We start from the raw sequence: 17,726 nt of genomic DNA, 5'->3' as shown, positions 1-17,726 counted from the left end.
ATTGGGCCATATGCTTTCACAATTCATCCCTGGCCCTTTTAGGCCCATTGGTGTCACAAGGGATCATTCGATTGATATCCTCCATTGGGTAACAATGGATCCTTGCTTCTCTTAACCTCTGTGGTGTCACAATGCATTCCAAGCCCTTTTAGGCCACTTGATGTCACAATGAATCATTTGATTCTTGGCCTTCATGGTGTCATAATGGTTCCTTGCTTCTATTGGTCCCCATGCACTCACAGTTCATACGTGGTCCTTTTGCGCCCCCTGGTGTCAAAAGGGATTCTTAGATTGTTAGCCTGCATTGGGTCACAATGGTTCCTTGCTTCTCTTAACCCCTGTGGTGTCACAATGCATCCCATGCACTTTTAGGCCACTTGGTGTTACAATGAATCATGTGAGTCTTGGCCTCTATAGTGCCATAATGTTTCCATGTTTTTCTTGGGCCCCATGCTGTAACAATTCATCCCTGGCCCTTTTACAACACCTTATGTCACAAGGGGTCATTAGATTGTTAGGCTGCATTGGGTCACAATGGATCCTTGCTTCTCTTAACTTCTGTGGTGTCACAGTGCATCACATGCCCTTTTAGGCCACTTGATGTCACAATGAACAATTTGATTCTGGGCCTCATTGGTGTCATAATGGTTCCTTGCTTCTGTTGGGCCCCATGCTGTCACAATTCATCCCTGGCCCTTTTAGGCCCCCTGGTGTCAAATGGGATCTTGGGATTTTTAGCCTCCATTGGGTCACAATGGATCCTTGCTTCTCTTAACCTCTGTCATGTCACAATGCATCCCATGCCCTTTTAGGCCACTTGGTGTTACAATGAACCATTTGATTCTTGGCCTTCATGGTGTCATAATGGTTCCTTGCTTCTATAGGTCCGCATGCTGTCACAGTTCATCCGTGGTCCTTTTCCGCCACCTGGTGTCAAAAGGGATTCTTAGATTGTTAGCCGGCATTGGGTCACAATGTTTCCTTGCTACTCTTAACCCCTGTGGGGTAACAATGCATCCCATGCCCTTTTTAGGCCACTTGATGTCACAATGAATCATTTGATTCTTGGCCTCCATAGTGGCATAATTGCACTAGGTTTTAATTGGTCCCCATGCTTTCACAATTCATCCCTGGCCCTTTTAGGCTCATTGGTGTCACAAGGGATCATTAGATTGTTAGCCTCCATTGGGTCACAATGGATCCTTGCTTCCCTTAACTTCTGTGGTGTCACAGTGCATCACATGCCCTTTTAGGCCACTTGATGTCACAATGAATCATTTGATTCTTGGCCTCCATGGTGTCCTAATGGTTCCTTGTTTCTATTGGGCCCCATGCTGTCACAATTCATCCCTGGCCCTTTTACGCCCCCTGGTGTCAAAAGGGATGCTGGGATTATTAGCCTCCATTGGGTCACAATGGATCCTTGCTTCTCTTAACCCCTGTGCTGTCACAATGCATCCCATGCCCTTTTAGGCCACATGATGTCACAATGAATAATTTGATGCTTGGCCTCCACGGTGGCATAATAGATCCTTGATCCTATTGGTCCCCGTGCTGTAACAATCCATCCCTGGCCCTTTTAGGCCCATTGGTGTCACAAGGGATCATTAGATTGTTAGCCTGCATTGGGTCACAATGTTTCCTTGCTTCTTTTAACCTCTGTGGTGTCACAATACATCCCATGGCCTTTTAGGCCACTTGGTGTTACAATGAATCATTTGATTCTTGGCCTCCATGGTGTCATAATATTTCCATGTTTTTATTGGGCCCCATGCTTTCACAATTCATCCCTGGCCCTATTACAACCCCTGGTGTCACAATGGATCAATAGATTGTTTGCCTGCTTTGAGTCACAATGGTTCCTTGCTTCTCTTAACCTCTGTGGTGTCACAATGCATCCCATGCCCTTTTAGGCCACTTGATGTCACAATGAATCATTTGATTCTTGGCCTTCATGGTGTCATAATGGTTCCTTGTTTCTATAGGTCCCCATGCTGTCAGAGTTCATCCGTGGTCCTTTTGCGCCACCTGGTTTCAAAAGGGATTCTTAGATTGTTAGCCTGCATTGGGTCACAATGGTTCCTTGCTTCTCTTAACCCCTGTGGTGTCACAATGCATCCCATGCCCTTTTAGGCCACTTGGTGTTACAATGAATCATTTGATTCTTGGCCTTCATGGTGTCATAATATTTCCATGTTTTTATTGTGCCCCATGCTTTCACAATTCATCCCTGGCCCTTATACAACCCCTGGTGTCACAATGGATCATTAGATTGTTAGCCTCCATTGGGTCACAATGGTTCCTTGCTTCTCTTAACCTCAGTGGTGTCACAATGCATTCCAAGCCCTCTTAGGCCACTTGGTCTTACAATGAACCATTTGATTCTTGGCCTTCATGGTGTCATAATGGTTCCTTGCTTCTATAGGTCCCCATGGTGTCACAGTTCATCCGTAGTCCTTTTTCGCCCGCTGGTGTCAAAAGGGATTCTTAGATTGTTAGCCTGCATTGGGTCACAATGGTTCCTCGCTTCTCTTAACCCCTGTGGTGTCACAATGCATCCCATGCTCTTTTAGGCCACTTGATGTCACAATGAATCATTTGATTCTTGGCCTCCATAGTGGCATAATTGCACCAGGTTTTAATTGGTCCCCATGCTTTCACAATTCATCCCTGGCCCTTTTAGGCCCATTGGTGTCACAAGGGATCATTAGATTGTTAGCCTCCATTGGGTAACAATGGATCCTTGCTTCTCTTAACCTCTGTGGTGTCACAATGCATCCCATGCTCTTTTAGGCCACTTGGTCTTACAATGAACCATTTGATTATTGGCCTCCATGGTGGCATAGTTGTACCAGGTTTTAATTGGGCCCCATGCTTTCACAATTCATCCCTGGCCCTTTTACACCCCTTGGTGTCAAATGGGTTCCTGGGATTATTAGCCTCCATTGGGTCACAATGGATCCTTGCTTCTCTTAACCCCTGTGGTGTCACAATGCATCCCATGCCCTTTTAGGCCACTTGATGTCACAATGAATCATTTGATTCTTGGCCTCCTTGGTGGCATAATAGATCCTTGCTTCTATTGGTCCCCGTGCTGCAACAATCCATCCCTGGCCCTTTTTATACCCCTGGTGTCACAAGGGATCATTAGATTGTTAGCCTGCATTGGGTCACAATGGTTCCTTGCTTCTCTTAACCTCTGTGGTGTCACAATGCATTCCAAGCCCTTTTAGGCCACTTGGTCTTACAATGAACCATTTGATTCTTGGCCTTCATGGTGTCATAATGGTTCCTTGCTTCTATAGCTCCCCATGCTGTCAGAGTTCATCCGTGGTTCTTTTGCGCCCCCTGGTGTCAAAAGGGATTCTTAGATTGTTAGTCTACATTGGGTCACAATGGATCCTTGCTTCTCTTAACCCCTGTGGTGTCACAATGCATCCCATGCCCTTTTAGGCCACTTGATGTCACAATGAATCATTTGATTCTTGGCCTTCATGGTGTCATAATGGTTCCTTGCTTCTATTGGTCCCCGTGCTGTAACAATCCATCACTGGCCCTTTTTATAACCCCGGGTGTCACAAGGGATCATTAGATTGTTAGCCTGCATTGGGTCACAATGGATCCTTGCTTCTCTTAACCCCTGTGGTGTCACAATGCATCCCATGCCCTTTTAGGCCACTTGGTGTTGCAATGAATCATTTGAGTCTTGGCCTCTATGGTGTCATAATATTTCCATGTTTTTATTGTGCCCCATGCTTTCACAATTCATCCCTGGCCCTATTACAACCCCTGGTGTATCAATGGATCATTAGATTGTTAGCATGCATTGGGTCACAATGGTTCCTTGCTTCTCTTAACCTCTGTGGTGTCACAATGCATTCCAAGCCCTTTTAGGCCACTTGGTCTTACAATGAACCATTTGATTCTTGGCCTTCATGGGGTCATAATGGTTCCTTGCTTCTATAGGTCCCCATGCTGTCAGAGTTCATCCGTGGTCCTTTTGCGACACCTGGTGTCAAAAGGGATTCTTAGATTGTTAGTCTGCATTGGGTCACAATGGATCCTTGCTTCTCTTAACCCCTGTGGTGTCACAATGCATCCCATGCCCTTTTAGGCCACTTGATGTCACAATGAATCATTTGATTCTTGGCCTTCATGGTGTCATAATGGTTCCTTGCTTCTATTGGTCCCCGTGCTGTAACAATCCATCACTGGGCCTTTTACGACCCCTGGTGTCACAAGGGATCTTAGATTGTTAGCCTGCATTGGGTCACAATGGATCCTTGCTTCTCTTAACCCCTGTGGTGTCACAATGCATCCCATGCCCTTTTAGGCCACTTGGTGTTGCAATGAATCATTTGAGTCTTGGCCTCTATGGTGTCATAATATTTCCATGTTTTTATTGTGCCCCATGTTTTCACAATTCATCCCTGGCCCTGTTACAAACCCTGGTGCCACAAGGGATCATTAGATTGTTAGCCTGCTTTGGGTCACAATGGTTCCTTGCTTCTCTTAACCTCTGTGGTGTCACAATGCATTCCAAGCCCTTTTAGGCCATTTGATGTCACAATGAATAATTTGATTCTTGGCCTCCATGGTGTCATAATGGTTCCTTGTTCTATAGGTCCCCATGGTGTCACAGTTCATCCGTGGTCCTTTTGCGCCCCCTGGTGTCAAAAGAGATCCTGGGAATATTAGCCTCCATTGGGTCACAATGGTTCCTTGCTTCTCTTAACCTCAGTGGTGTCACAATGCATCCCATGCCCTTTTAGGCCACTTGATTTCTCAATGAATCATTTGATTCTTGGCCTTCATGGTGTCATAATGGTTCCTTGCTTCTATAGGTCCCCATGGTGCCACAGTTCATCCGTGGTCCTTTTGCGCCCCCTGGTGTCAAAAGGGATTCTTAGATTGTTAGCCTGCATTGGGTCACAATGGTTCCTTGCTTCTCTTAACCCCTGTGGTGTCACAATGCATCCCATGCCCTTTTAGGCCACTTGATGTCACAATGAATCATTTGATTCTTGGCCTCCTTGGTGGCATTATAGATCCTTGCTTCTATTGGTCCCCGTGCTGTAACAATCCATCCCTGGCACTTTTTATATCCCCTGGTGCCACAAGGGATCATTAGATTGTTAGCCTCCTTTGGGTCACAATGGATCCTTGCTTCTCTTAACCTCTGTGGTGTCACAATGCATTCCAAGCCCTTTTAGGCCACTTGGTCTTACAATGAACCATTTGATTCTTGGCCTTCATGGTGTCATAATGGTTCCTTGCTTCTATAGGTCCCCATGCTGTCAGAGTTCATCCGTGGTCCTTTTGCGACCCCTGGTGTCAAAAGGGATTCTTAGATTGTTAGTCTACATTGGGTCACAATGGATCCTTGCTTCTCTTAACCCCTGTGGTGTCACAATGCATCCCATGCCCTTTTAGGCCACTTGATGTCACAATGAATCATTTCATTCTTGGCCTTCATGGTGTCATAATGGTTCCTTGTTCTATTGGTCCCCGTGCTGTAACAATCCATCACTGGGCCTTCTACGACCCCTGGTGTCATAAGGGATCATTAGATTGTTAGCCTGCATTGGGTCACAATGGTTCCTTGCTTCTCTTAACCCCTGTGGTGTCACAATGCATCCCATGCCCTTTTAGGCCACTTGGTGTTGCAATGAATCATTTGAGTCTTGGCCTCTATGGTGTCATAATATTTCCATGTTTTTATTGTGCCCCATGCTTTCACAATTCATCCCTGGCCCTATTACAACCCCTGGTGCCACAAGGGATCATTAGATTGTTAGCCTGCTTTGGGTCACAATGGTTCCTTGCTTCTCTTAACCTCTGTGGTGTCACAATGCATTCCAAGCCCTTTTAGGCCACTTGATGTCACAATGAATCATTTGATTCTTGGCCTCCATGGTGGCATAATAGATCCTTGCTTCTATTGGTCCCCGTGCTGTAACAATCCATCACTGGGCCTTTTACGACCCCTGGTGTCACAAGGGATCCTTAGATTGTTAGCCTGCATTGGGTCACAATGGTTCTTTGCTTCTCTTAACCTCTGTGGTGTCACAATGCATTCCAAGCCCTTTTAGGCCACTTGGTCTTACAATGAACCATTTGATTCTTGGCCTTCATGGTGTCATAATGGTTCCTTGCTTCTATAGGTCCCCATGCTGTCAGAGTTCATCCGTGGTTCTTTTGCGACCCCTGGTGTCAAAAGGGATCCTGGGATTATTAGCCTCCATTGGGTAACAATGGATCCTTGCTTCTCTTAACCCCTGTGGTGTCACAATGCATCCCATGCCCTTTTAGGCCACTTGATGTCACAATGAATCATTTGATTCTTGGCCTCCATGGTGGCGTAATTGTACCAGGTTTTACTTGAGCCCCATGCTTTCACAATTCATCCCTGCCCCTTTTAGGCCCATTGGTGTCACAAGGGATCATTAGATTGTTAGCCTGCATTGGGTCACAATGGTTCCTTGCTTCTCTTAACCTCTGTGCTGTCACAATGCATTCCATGCCCTTTTAGGCCACTTGATGTCACAATGAATCATTTGATTCTTGGCCTCCATGGTGTCATAATAGTTCCTTGTATCTATTGGGCCCCATGCTGTCACAAATCATTCCTGGCCCTTTTACGCCCCCTGGTGTCAAAAGAGATCCTGGGATTATTAGCCTGCATTGGGTCACAATGGTTCCTTGCTTCTCTTAACCCCTGTGGTGTCACAATGCATCCCTTGCCCTTTTAGGCCACTTGATGTCACAATGAATCATTTGATTCTTGGCCTCCATGGTGGCATAATAGATCCTTGCTTCTATTGGTCCCTGTGCTGTAACAATCCATCACTGGGCCTTTTACGACACCTGGTGTCACAAGGGATCATTAGATTGTTAGCCTGCATTGGGTCACAATGGTTCCTTGCTTCTCTTAACCTCTGTGGTGTCACAATGCATTCCAAGCCCTTTTAGGCCATTTGGTCTTACAATGAACCATTTGATTCTTGGCCTTCATGGTATCATAATGGTTCCTTGCTTCTATAGGTCCCCATGCTGTCAGAGTTCATCCGAGGTTCTTTTGCGACCCCTGGTGTCAAAAGGGATTCTTAGATTGTTAGTCTGCATTGGGTCACAATGGATCCTTGCTTCTCTTAACCACTGTGGTGTCACAATGCATCCCATGCCCTTTTAGGCCACTTGATGTCACAATGAATCATTTGATTCTTGGCCTTCATTGTGTCATAATGGTTCCTTGCTTCTATTGGTCCCCGTGCTGTAACAATCCATCACTGGGCCTTTTACGACCCCTGGTGTCACAAGGGATCATTAGATTGTTAGTCTGCATTGGGTCACAATGGATCCTTGCTTCTCTTAACCTCTGTGGTGTCAATATGCATCCCATGCCCTTTTAGGCCACTTGGTGTTGCAGTGAATCATTTGAGTCTTGGCCTCTATGGTGGCGTAATATTTCCATGTTTTTATTGTGCCCCATGCTTTCACAATTCATCCCTGGCCCTATTACAACCCCTGGTGTCACAATGGATCATTAGATTGTTAGCCTGCATTGGGTCACAATGGTTCCTTGCTTCTCTTAACCCCTGTGGTGTCACAATGCATTCCAAGCCCTTTTAGGCCACTTGATGTCACAATGAATCATTTGATTCTTGGCCTCCATGGTGTCATAATAGTTCCTTGTATCTATTGGACCCCATGCTGCCACAATTCATTCCTGGCCCTTTTACGCCCCCTGGTGTCAAAAGGGATTCTTAGATTGTTAGCCTCCATTGGGTCACAATGGATCCTTGCTTCTCTTAACCCCTGTGCTGTCACAATGCATCCCATGCCCTTTTAGGCCACTTGATGTCAATATGAATCATTTGATTCTTGGCCTCCAAGGTGGCATAATAGATCCTTGATTCAATTGGTCCCCGTGCTGTAACAATCCATCCCTGGCCCTTTTTATAACCCCTGGTGCCACAAGGGATCATTAGAGTGTTAGTCTACATTGGGTCACAATGGATCCTTGCTTCTCTAAACCTCTGTGGTGTCACAATGCATTCCAATCCCTTTTAGGCCTCTTGATGTCACAATGAATCATTTGATTCTTGGCCTCCATGGTGTCATATTAGTTCCTTGTATCTATTGGGCCCCATGCTGTCACAATTCATTCCTGGCCCTTTTACGCCCCCTCGTGTCAAAAGAGATCCTGGGATTATTAGCCTCCATTGGGTCACAATGGTTCCTTGCTTCTCTTAACACCTGTGGTGTCACAATGCATCCCTTGCCCTTTTAGGCCACTTGATGTCACAATGAATCATTTGATTCATTTCCTCCATGGTGGCATAATAGATCCTTGCTTCTATTGGTCGCTGGGCTGTAACAATCCATCCCTGGCCCTTTTTATACCCCCTGGTGCCACAAGGGATCATTAGATTGATAGCCTGCATTGGGTCACAATGGTTCCTTGCTTCTCTTAGCCCCTGTGGTGTCACAATGCATCCCATGCCCTTTTAGGCCACTTGGTGTTGCAATGAATCATTTGAGTCTTGGCCTCTATGGTGTCATAATATTTCCATGTTTTTATTGTGCCCCATGCTTTCACAATTCATCCCTGGCCCAATTACAGCCCCTGGTGTCTCAATGGATCATTAGATTGTTAGCCTGCATTGGGTCACAATGGTTCCTTGCTTCTCTTAACCTCTGTGGTGTCACAATGCATTCCAAGCCCTTTTAGGCCACTTGGTCTTACAATGAACCATTTGATTCTTGGCCTTCATGGTGTCATAATGGTTCCTTGCTTCTATAGGTCCCCATGCGGTCACAGTTCATCCGTGGTCCTTTTGCACCCCCTGGTGTCAAAAGGGATCCTGGGATTATTAGCCTCCCGTGGGTCACAATGGATCCTTGCTTCTCTTAACCTCTGTTGTGTCACAATGCATCCCATGCCCTTTTAGGCCACTTGATGTCACAATGAATTATTTGATTCTTGGCCTCCATGGTGTCATAATGGTTCCTTGTTTCTATTGGGCCCCATGCTTTCACAATTCACCCCTGGCCCTATTACAACCCCTGGTGTCACAATGGGTCAATAGATTGTTAGCCTGCTTTGGGTCACAATGGTTCCTTGCTTCTCTTAACCTCTGTGGTGTCACAATGCATCCCATGCCCTTTTAGGCCACTTGATGTCACAATGAATCATTTGATTCTTGGACTTCATGTTGTCATAATGGTTCCTTGTTTCTATAGGTCCCCATGCTGTCAGAGTTCATACGTGGTCCTTTTGCGCCCCCTGGTGTCAAAAGGGATTCTTAGATTGTTAGCCTGCATTGGGTCACAATGGTCCCTTGCTTCTCTTAAGCCCTGTGGTGTCACAATGCATCCCATGCCCTTTTAGGCCACTTGATGTCACAATGAATCATTTGATTCTTGGCCTCCATGGTGGCATAATTGTACCAGGTTTTAATTGGGCCCCATGCTTTCACAATTCATCCCTGGCCCTTTTAGGCCCATTGGTGTCACAAGGGATCATTAGATTGTTAGCCTGCATTGGGTCACAATGGTTCCTTGCTTCTCTTTACCCCTGTGGTGTCACAATGCATTCCAAGCCCTTTTAGGCCACTTGGTCTTACAATGAACCATTTGATTCTTGGCCTTCATGGTGTCATAATGGTTCCTTGATTCTATAGGTCCCCATGCTGTCACGGTTCATCCATGGTCCTTTTGCGCCACCTGGTGTCAAAATGGATTCTTAGATTGTTAGCCTGCATTGGGTCACAATGGTTCCTTGCTTCTCTTAACCTCTGTCGTGTCACAATGCATCCCATGCCCTTTTAGGCCACTTGATGTCACAATGAATCATTTGATTCTTGGCCTCCATGATGGCGTAATTATACCAGGTTTTAATTGGGCCCCATGCTTTCACAATTCATCCCTGGCCCTTTTACGCCCCCTGGTGTCAAAAGGGATGCTGGGATTATTAGCCTCCATTGGGTCACAATGGATCCTTGCTTCTCTTAACCTCTGTGGTGTCACAATGCATCCCATGCCCTTTTAGGCCACATGATGTCACAATGAATAATTTGATTCTTGGCCTCCACGGTGGCATAATAGATCATTGATCCTATTGGTCCCCGTGCTGTAACAATCCATCCCTGGCCCTTTTAGGCCCATTGGTGTCACAAGGGATCATTAGATTGTTAGCCTGCATTGGGTCACAATGGTTCCTTGCTTCTCTTAACCTCTGTGGTTTCACAATACATCCCATGCCCTTTTAGGCCACTTGGTGTTACAATGAATCATTTGATTCTTGGCCTCCATGGTGTCATAATATTTCCATGTTTTTATTGGGCCCCATGCTTTCACAATTCATCCCTGGCCCTATTACAACCCCTGGTGTCACAATGGATCAATAGATTGTTAGCCTGCATTGGGTCACAATGGTTCCTTGCTTCTCTTAACCTCTGTGGTGTCACAATGCATTCCAAGCCCTTTTAGGCCACTTGGTGTTACAATGAATCATTTGATTCTTGGCCTCCATGGTGGCATAATAGATCCTTGCTTCTATTGGTCCCTGTGCTGTAACAATCCATCACTGGGCCTTTTACGACACCTGGTGTCACAAGGGATCATTAGATTGTTAGCCTGCATTGGGTCACAATGGTTCCTTGCTTCTCTTAACCTCTGTGGTGTCACAATGCATCCCATGCCCATTTAGGCCACTTGGTCTTATAATGAACCATTTGATTCTTGGCCTTCATGGTGTCATAATGCTTCCTTGCTTCTATAGGTCCCCATGCTGTCACAGTTCATCCGTGGTCCTTTTGCGCCCCCTGGTGTCAAAAGGGATTCTTAGATTGTTTTCCTGCATTGGGTCACAATGGTTCCTTGCTTCTCTTAACCCCTGTGGTGTCACAATGCATCCCATGCCCTTTTAGGCCACTTGATGTCACAATGAAACATTTGAGTCTTGGCCTCTATGGTGTCATAAGAGTTCCTTGTATCTATTGGGCCTCATGCTTTCACAATTCATCCCTGCCCCTTTTAGGCCCCCTGGTGTCCAATGGGATCCTGGGATTATTAGCCTGCATTGGGTCACAATGGATCCTTGCTTCTCTTAACCTCAGTGGTGTCACAATGCATCCCATGCCCTTTTAGGCCACTTGATGTCACAATGAATCATTTCATTCTTGGCCTCCAAGGTGGCAAAATAGATCCGTGCTTCTATTGGTCCCCGTGCTGTAACAATCCATCCCTGGCACGTTTTATACCCCCTGGTGACACAAGGGATCCTTAGATTGTTAGCCTGCATTGGGTCACAATGTTTCCTTGCTTCTCTTAACCTCTGTGGTGTCACAATGCATTCCAAGCCCTTTTAGGCAACTTTGTCTTACAATTAACCATTTGTATCTTGGCCTTCATGGTGTCATAATACTTCCTTGTATCTATTGGGCGCCATGCTGTCACAATTCATCCCTGGCCCTTTTACGCCGCCTGGCGTCAAAAGGGATCCTGGGATTATTAGCGTCCATTGGGTCACAATGGATCCTTATTTCTCTTAACCGCTGTGGTGTCACAATGCATCCCATGCCCTTTTAGGCCACATGATGTCACAATGAATTATTTGATTCTTGGCCTCCAGGGTGGCATAATAGATCCTTGCTCCTATTGGTCCCCGTGCTGTAACAATTCATCCCTGGCCCTTTCAGGCCCATTGGTGCCACAAGGGATCATTAGATTGTTAGCCTGCATTGGGTCACAATGGTTCCTTGCTTCTCTTAACCTCTGTGGTGTCACAATGCATCCCATGCCCTTTTAGGCCACTTGATGTCACAATGAATCATTTGATTCTTGGCCTCCATGGTGTCATAATGGATCCTTGTTTCCATTGGGCCCCATGCTGTCATAGTTCATCCCTGGCCCTTTTAGGCCCCCTGGTGTCAAATGGGATCCTAGGATTTTTAGCCTGCATTGGGTCACAATGGTTCCTTGCTTCTCTTAACCCCTGTGGTGTCACAATGCATCCCATGCCCTTTTAGGCCACTTGATGTCACAATGAATCATTTGATTCTTGGCCTCCATGGTGGCATAATAGATCCGTGCTTCTATTGGTCCCCGTGCTGTACCTATCCCTCCCTGGCCCTTTTTATACCCCCTGGTGCCACAAGGGATCATTAGATTGTTAGCCTGCATTGGGTCACAATGGTTCCTTGCTTCTCTTAACCTCTGTGGTGTCACAATGCATTCCATGCCCTTTTAGGCCACTTGATGTCACAATGAATCATTTGATTCTTGGCCTCCATGGTGTCAAAATATTTCCTTGCTTCTATAGGTCCCCATGCTGTAACAATTCATCCCTGGTCCTTTTGCGCCCCCTGGTGTCAAAAGGGATTCTTAGATTCTTAGCCTACATTGGGTCACAATGGTTCCTTGCTTCTCTTAACCTCTGTGGTGTCACAATGCATTCCAAGCCCTTTTAGGCCACTTGGTCTTACAATGAACCATTTGATTCTTGGCCTTCATGGTGTCATAATGTTTCCTTGCTTCTATAGGTCCCCATGCTGTCACAGTTCATCCGTGGTCCTTTTGCGCCCCCTGGTGTCAAAAGGGATTCTTAGATTGTTAGCCTGCATTGGGTCACAGTGGTTCCTTGCTTCTCTTAACCTCTGTCGTGTCACAATGCATCCCATGCCCTTTTAGGCCACTTGATGTCACAATGAATCATTTGATTCTTGGCCTCCCTGGTGGCATAATTGTACCAGGTTTTAATTGGGCCCCAAGCTTTCACAATTCATCCCTGCCCCTTTTAGGCCCATTGGTGACACAAGGGATCATTAGATTGTTAGCCTCTATTGGGTAACAATGGATCCTTGCTTCTCTTAACCTCTGTCGTGTCACAATGCATTCCATGCCCTTTTAGGCCACTTGATGTCACAATGAATCATTTGATTCTTGGCCTCCATGGTGTCATAATATTTCCTTGCTTCTATAGGTCCCCATGCTGTAACAATTCATCCCTGGCCCTTTTACGCCCCCTGGTGTCAAATGTGATCCTGGGATTATTAGCTTGCATTGGGTCACAATGGATCCTTGCTTCTCTTAACCCCTGGGTTGTCACAATGCATCCCATGCCTTTTTAGGTCACATGATGTCACAATAAATCATTTGATTCTTGGCCTCCATGGTGGCATAATAGATCCTTGCTTCTATTGGTCCCCGTGCTCTAACAATCCATCAGCCGTCTTCCTTCTGCCAACTGTCAAGTGGCCCCATATCGCCGCGCTCGTTGCACTCGGCTTGGCAGATTGGCTTACCATGGCGCTGATTTCAGCCTGGCCAAATACTAGCGCTGCGGAGAGCTGTCTCGCAGACAATAGTGTTCCAGCATAGAAATTTGTCCTGCAATGTTCCCTACTCTTTTCCCACGTTGTGTTGCTCTGATGAATGCCTTGAGCATGGAACGACTAAGCCAGCAAGTATTGCTCGCCTGCCACCTCTCGCTGTGCAAGACGTAAGCCGTGGACCCTTTGAACGCTGCCAAGCATAAAGCAGAGCAGTGACTATAAAAGCGAGGCGAGAGCATGCACAAAGCACAGTAGTTCTGTCTAGTGCTTTCCGTGAAGAAAGGCGTCAAAGTTGAAAGCCGTGCCAGAGCTTCACTTCTCTCTGGAGCACAGGAAGGCAAGAATGAAGAGGCAGAACACAGCCTTGGTTTCAGCAGCCTCTGGGACTGCAAAAGTACAGCGATAGCTCTGTCAAAGCAGAACTCGGCTGAGAATGCTCTCGCACCTTGGGAAAGTTAGGCGCAGCTGTTGACCAGCTCTGCCCGCGGCCACAGGCTGCTTCTTCCACCTTCACTATGGCAGAGCTTTAGCGGAACAGAGACGGCATTCTTCAAGAGCGTGTTCTACAAGGAGCTGTGAAACAGAGCTTAGCACGCTGTCTCGCTCATACTGGCTTTCGGCAAGAAGGCATGCCTCGCTGCCTGCATTCGGCACTATGGCTGCCTACTTGTCGGCTTTCGGCAGATGCTGTCCTAGCAAAGAAACTCAGGAAGTCAAAGCCAGTGCAGGGCGGCACCTTTCTCATTTGCCCGCTAAGCAGCGACACACTCCCATGGATACTGTGTCCTTTCCCTCTGCACTGCGTCTGCCGACGTGCTCCCTGCATCTCGGAGCATAACGGCAAAGGACAATGTTTTCCACAGCAGGGTAGAAATGGCATTGCTAGCAGGAAAGCTAGATGCCTTGGAACTGCCCGCTTACCCCTTGCCACTCACTTCAGTCTCGTACAATGAGCAGGACAGCCTGTTGTTCTGAAGCTTTGCTGGCTGCCGTTCGTGTCCAGACACGATTTCCTTCCCAAGGACGTGAAGCGCCGTCTACTTCTCGCACCGAGCACGCTGCTCCTGTCTTTCGCTTCTGCCGCAACAAGCTCGCTACGCGCACTTTTCTTCTCAACCCTGGGTGCCCTTGCGTTCTGCTTTTCTTGTCTCGTGAATGGAGACGGAAAGCTTCTCGGCTACAACTCGCCTAGAACAACTGCGGCTACACATTAAGCTCGCCCGGAACACCCTGCTGAAACTTGCTTTCTGGCACCACATTCACGGGGCAGCCGTCTTTCTTCGGCCACCTGCCAAGTGGCCCCATATCGCCGCGCTCGTTGCACTCGGCTTGGCAGATTGGCTTACCATGGCGCTGATTTCGGCCTGGCCAAATACTAGCGCTGCGGAGAGCTGTCTCGCAGACAATAATGTTCCAGCATAAAAATTTGTCCTGCAACGTTCCCTCCTCTTTTCCCACATTGTGTTGCTCTGATAAATGCATTGACCGTGGAACGACTAAGCCAGCAAGTATTCCTCGCCTGCCACCTCTCTCTGAGCAAGAGGTATGCCGTGGACCCTTTGAACGCTGCCAAGCATAAAGCAGAGCAGTGACCATAAAAGTGAGGCGAGAGCATGCACAAAGCACAGTAGTTCTGTCTAGTGCTTTCCGTGAAGAAAGGCGGCAAAGCTGAATGCCGTGCCAGAGCTTCACTGCTCGCAGGAGCACAGGAAGGCAGGAATGAAGAGACAGAACACAGCCTTGGTTTCAGCAGCCTCCGGGACTGCAAAAGTACAGCGATAGCTCTGTCAAAGCAGAACTCGGCTGAGAATGCTCTCGCACCTTGGGAAAGTTAGGCGCAGCTGTTGACCAGCTCTGCCCGCGGCCACAGGCTGCTTCTTCCACCTTCACTGTGGCAGAGCTTTTGCGGAACAGAGAGGGCATTCTTCAAGAGCGTGTTCTACAAGGAGCTGTGAAACAGAGCCTAGCACTCTGTCTCGCTGGTACTGGCTTTCGGCAAGCAGGCGTGCCAGAGCGCCTACATTCAGCACTCTGCCAGCTTAGTTGTCGGCTTTCAGCAGGTGCTGTCCTAGAAAGGAAGCTCAGGAAGTCTAAGCCAGTGCAGGGCGGCACCTTTCTGCTTTGCTCGCAAAGCGGTGTCACACTCACACGGATACTGTGTCCTTTCCCTCTGCACTGCGACTGCCGATGTGCTCTCTATATCTTGGAGCATAACGGCAAAGGACAATGTTTTCCACAGCAGGGTAGAAATGGCATTGATAGCAGGAAAGCTAGATGCCTTGGAACTGCCCGCTTACCCCTTGCCACTCACTTCAGGCTCGTACGCTGAGCAGGACAGCCTGTTGTTCTGAAGCTTCGCTGGCTGCCGTTCGTGCCCAGACGCGATTTCCTTCCCAAGGAGGCGAAGCGCCGTCTACTTCTCGCACCGAGCACACTGCTCCTGGCTTTCGCTTCTGCCGCAACGAGCTCGCTACGCGCACTTTTCTTCTCAACCCTGGGTGCCCTTGTGTTCTGCTTTTCTTGTCTCGTGAATGGAGACGGAAAGCTTCTCGGCTACAACTCGCCTAGAACAACTGCGGCTACACATTAAGCTCGCCTGGAACGCCCTGATGAAAGTGGTCTTCTTGCACTATATTCACGGGGCAGCCGTCTTTCTTCTGCCAACTGCCAAGTGGCCCCATATCGCCGCCCTCGTTGCACTCGGCTTGGCAGATTGGCTTACCATGGCGCTGATTTCAGCCTGGCCAAAAACTAGCGCTGCGGAGAGCTGTCTCGCAGACAATAGTGTTCCAGCATAGAAAATTTGTCCTGCATTGTTCCCTCCTCTATTCCCACATTGTGTTGCTCTGATGAATGCCTTGACAATGGAACGACTAAACCAGCAAGCCGTGGCTTCTTGAATTTGGCATCCGGGGGAAAATTGACAGCATTCCCAGCCATCTTGGCTAACTTGCCTGTAGCTCATCCTGGGCCTTTGCGTAGAAAAATTCCAGCAGGACGAGTATTTCTTCCAGACCAAAGCTACCCCCTCCTCTAGACCTGGCTGCCATCGGAGGGCCAAACGTGTCCGACAAAATGACATTTACCAATTGGGCTCTAGAGTTTTGTTTCCTGGGGAAACGTGACACCTTTCCCAGTCAATTTGCCTAACTTTCTTGTAGCCCACCTTTGGTCTTCTCCGACAGAAAGTCCAGAAGGACGAGGATTTCTCCCAGACCAAAGCTGCCCCCGCCTCGAAACCTGGCTGCCATTGGAGGCCCAAACGTGCCCTAAAAAATGACATCTGCCAAGTGGGCTCTTGAGTTTGGCTTTCTGGGGAAAAGTGACACCTTTCCCAGCCAACTTGCCTGTCCTGGTTTGAAAGACAGGTGTTTGCTAAGGAAAGCAGAAGCTTCCCCTTGGACTGAAAAAAAACACGTGATTCTTCCAATTATTATAATTTTGGAATTTAGAGAGCTCTCAGGCCAAGATATAGGGGTAAGAATAACAGTTCTTTACTAGTATATCTAACAAGACAAACAAGAACAACAACAGCTATGAAATTACCCACAAACAGAAGAGTAACTCAGTCCCAGTGTTTTTTGGCTGCAGGCACCTTTTCCCTGAACTGCAGTTCCCGGTGCTGGGGGCGGGCCGGGTCCCACAGAGCCGCAGGAGGGCTGGGGGTGATGGCAGCGCTGTCCCAGGGGGAGAGAGAGATGGAGAGAGAGAGCCCTCTGCTCACGGTGTCGTTCCCGGTGATCAGCAGAGTGCTGGATGGTGGTAGTTCACAGAGAGAAGACAGCAGGGAAGGGTCCGATAGTGGTTTCCCGACGCTGGGATGGCGGAGATGGAGGAGAGGCGGCAATCATACTTCTCGTCTGAACTCCGCCGGGGAAATGGGGCGAGGCCCAGCCTTCTGCTTCCTCTTCTGGCTGTTTGAATCTCGCGGGGCTTACCTCTTCCCTCCCGTCCCCTCCCCCTTGTCACCAGGGCCCAGTCAACAGGTATCTTAGCATGACAGTGGGGAAAATTCCACAGAGGGAAAAATGGGAGAGAACCAACCCCCAACATTATCCACCCCAAATTTTCCCCTACCATCATGCTAAATCAAATTAAAATTTTCAAATTATAGACATCCATACAGTTACAGATACAGGCACAGTATTGTAGGTATTTCACCCTAAAACAGGGTCTCCTTGGGGTATGCATCTGGTCTTTCCATCCCTTTGCATGATCCACCAGGTACACCCTGGACCTTGAGCAAAAACCACCCCACAAATTGGATTGTCTTTGCTGGAGGCAGGGTTCACCCAAACAGTTTTTCCTAGCATACCTCTCATATGCACTACTGGAACCTTGTCCCCATCTGGTGTTCTCAAGGGCTCAGACTGGGCAGGGCCTGCT

The sequence above is a fragment of the Cinclus cinclus genome, chromosome 12 (genome assembly GCF_963662255.1).
Source record: "Cinclus cinclus chromosome 12, bCinCin1.1, whole genome shotgun sequence".
NCBI classification, from domain to species: domain Eukaryota; kingdom Metazoa; phylum Chordata; class Aves; order Passeriformes; family Cinclidae; genus Cinclus; species Cinclus cinclus.
The sequence above is the reverse complement of the archived record's forward strand: the minus strand, read 5'-3'. Positions refer to the sequence as shown.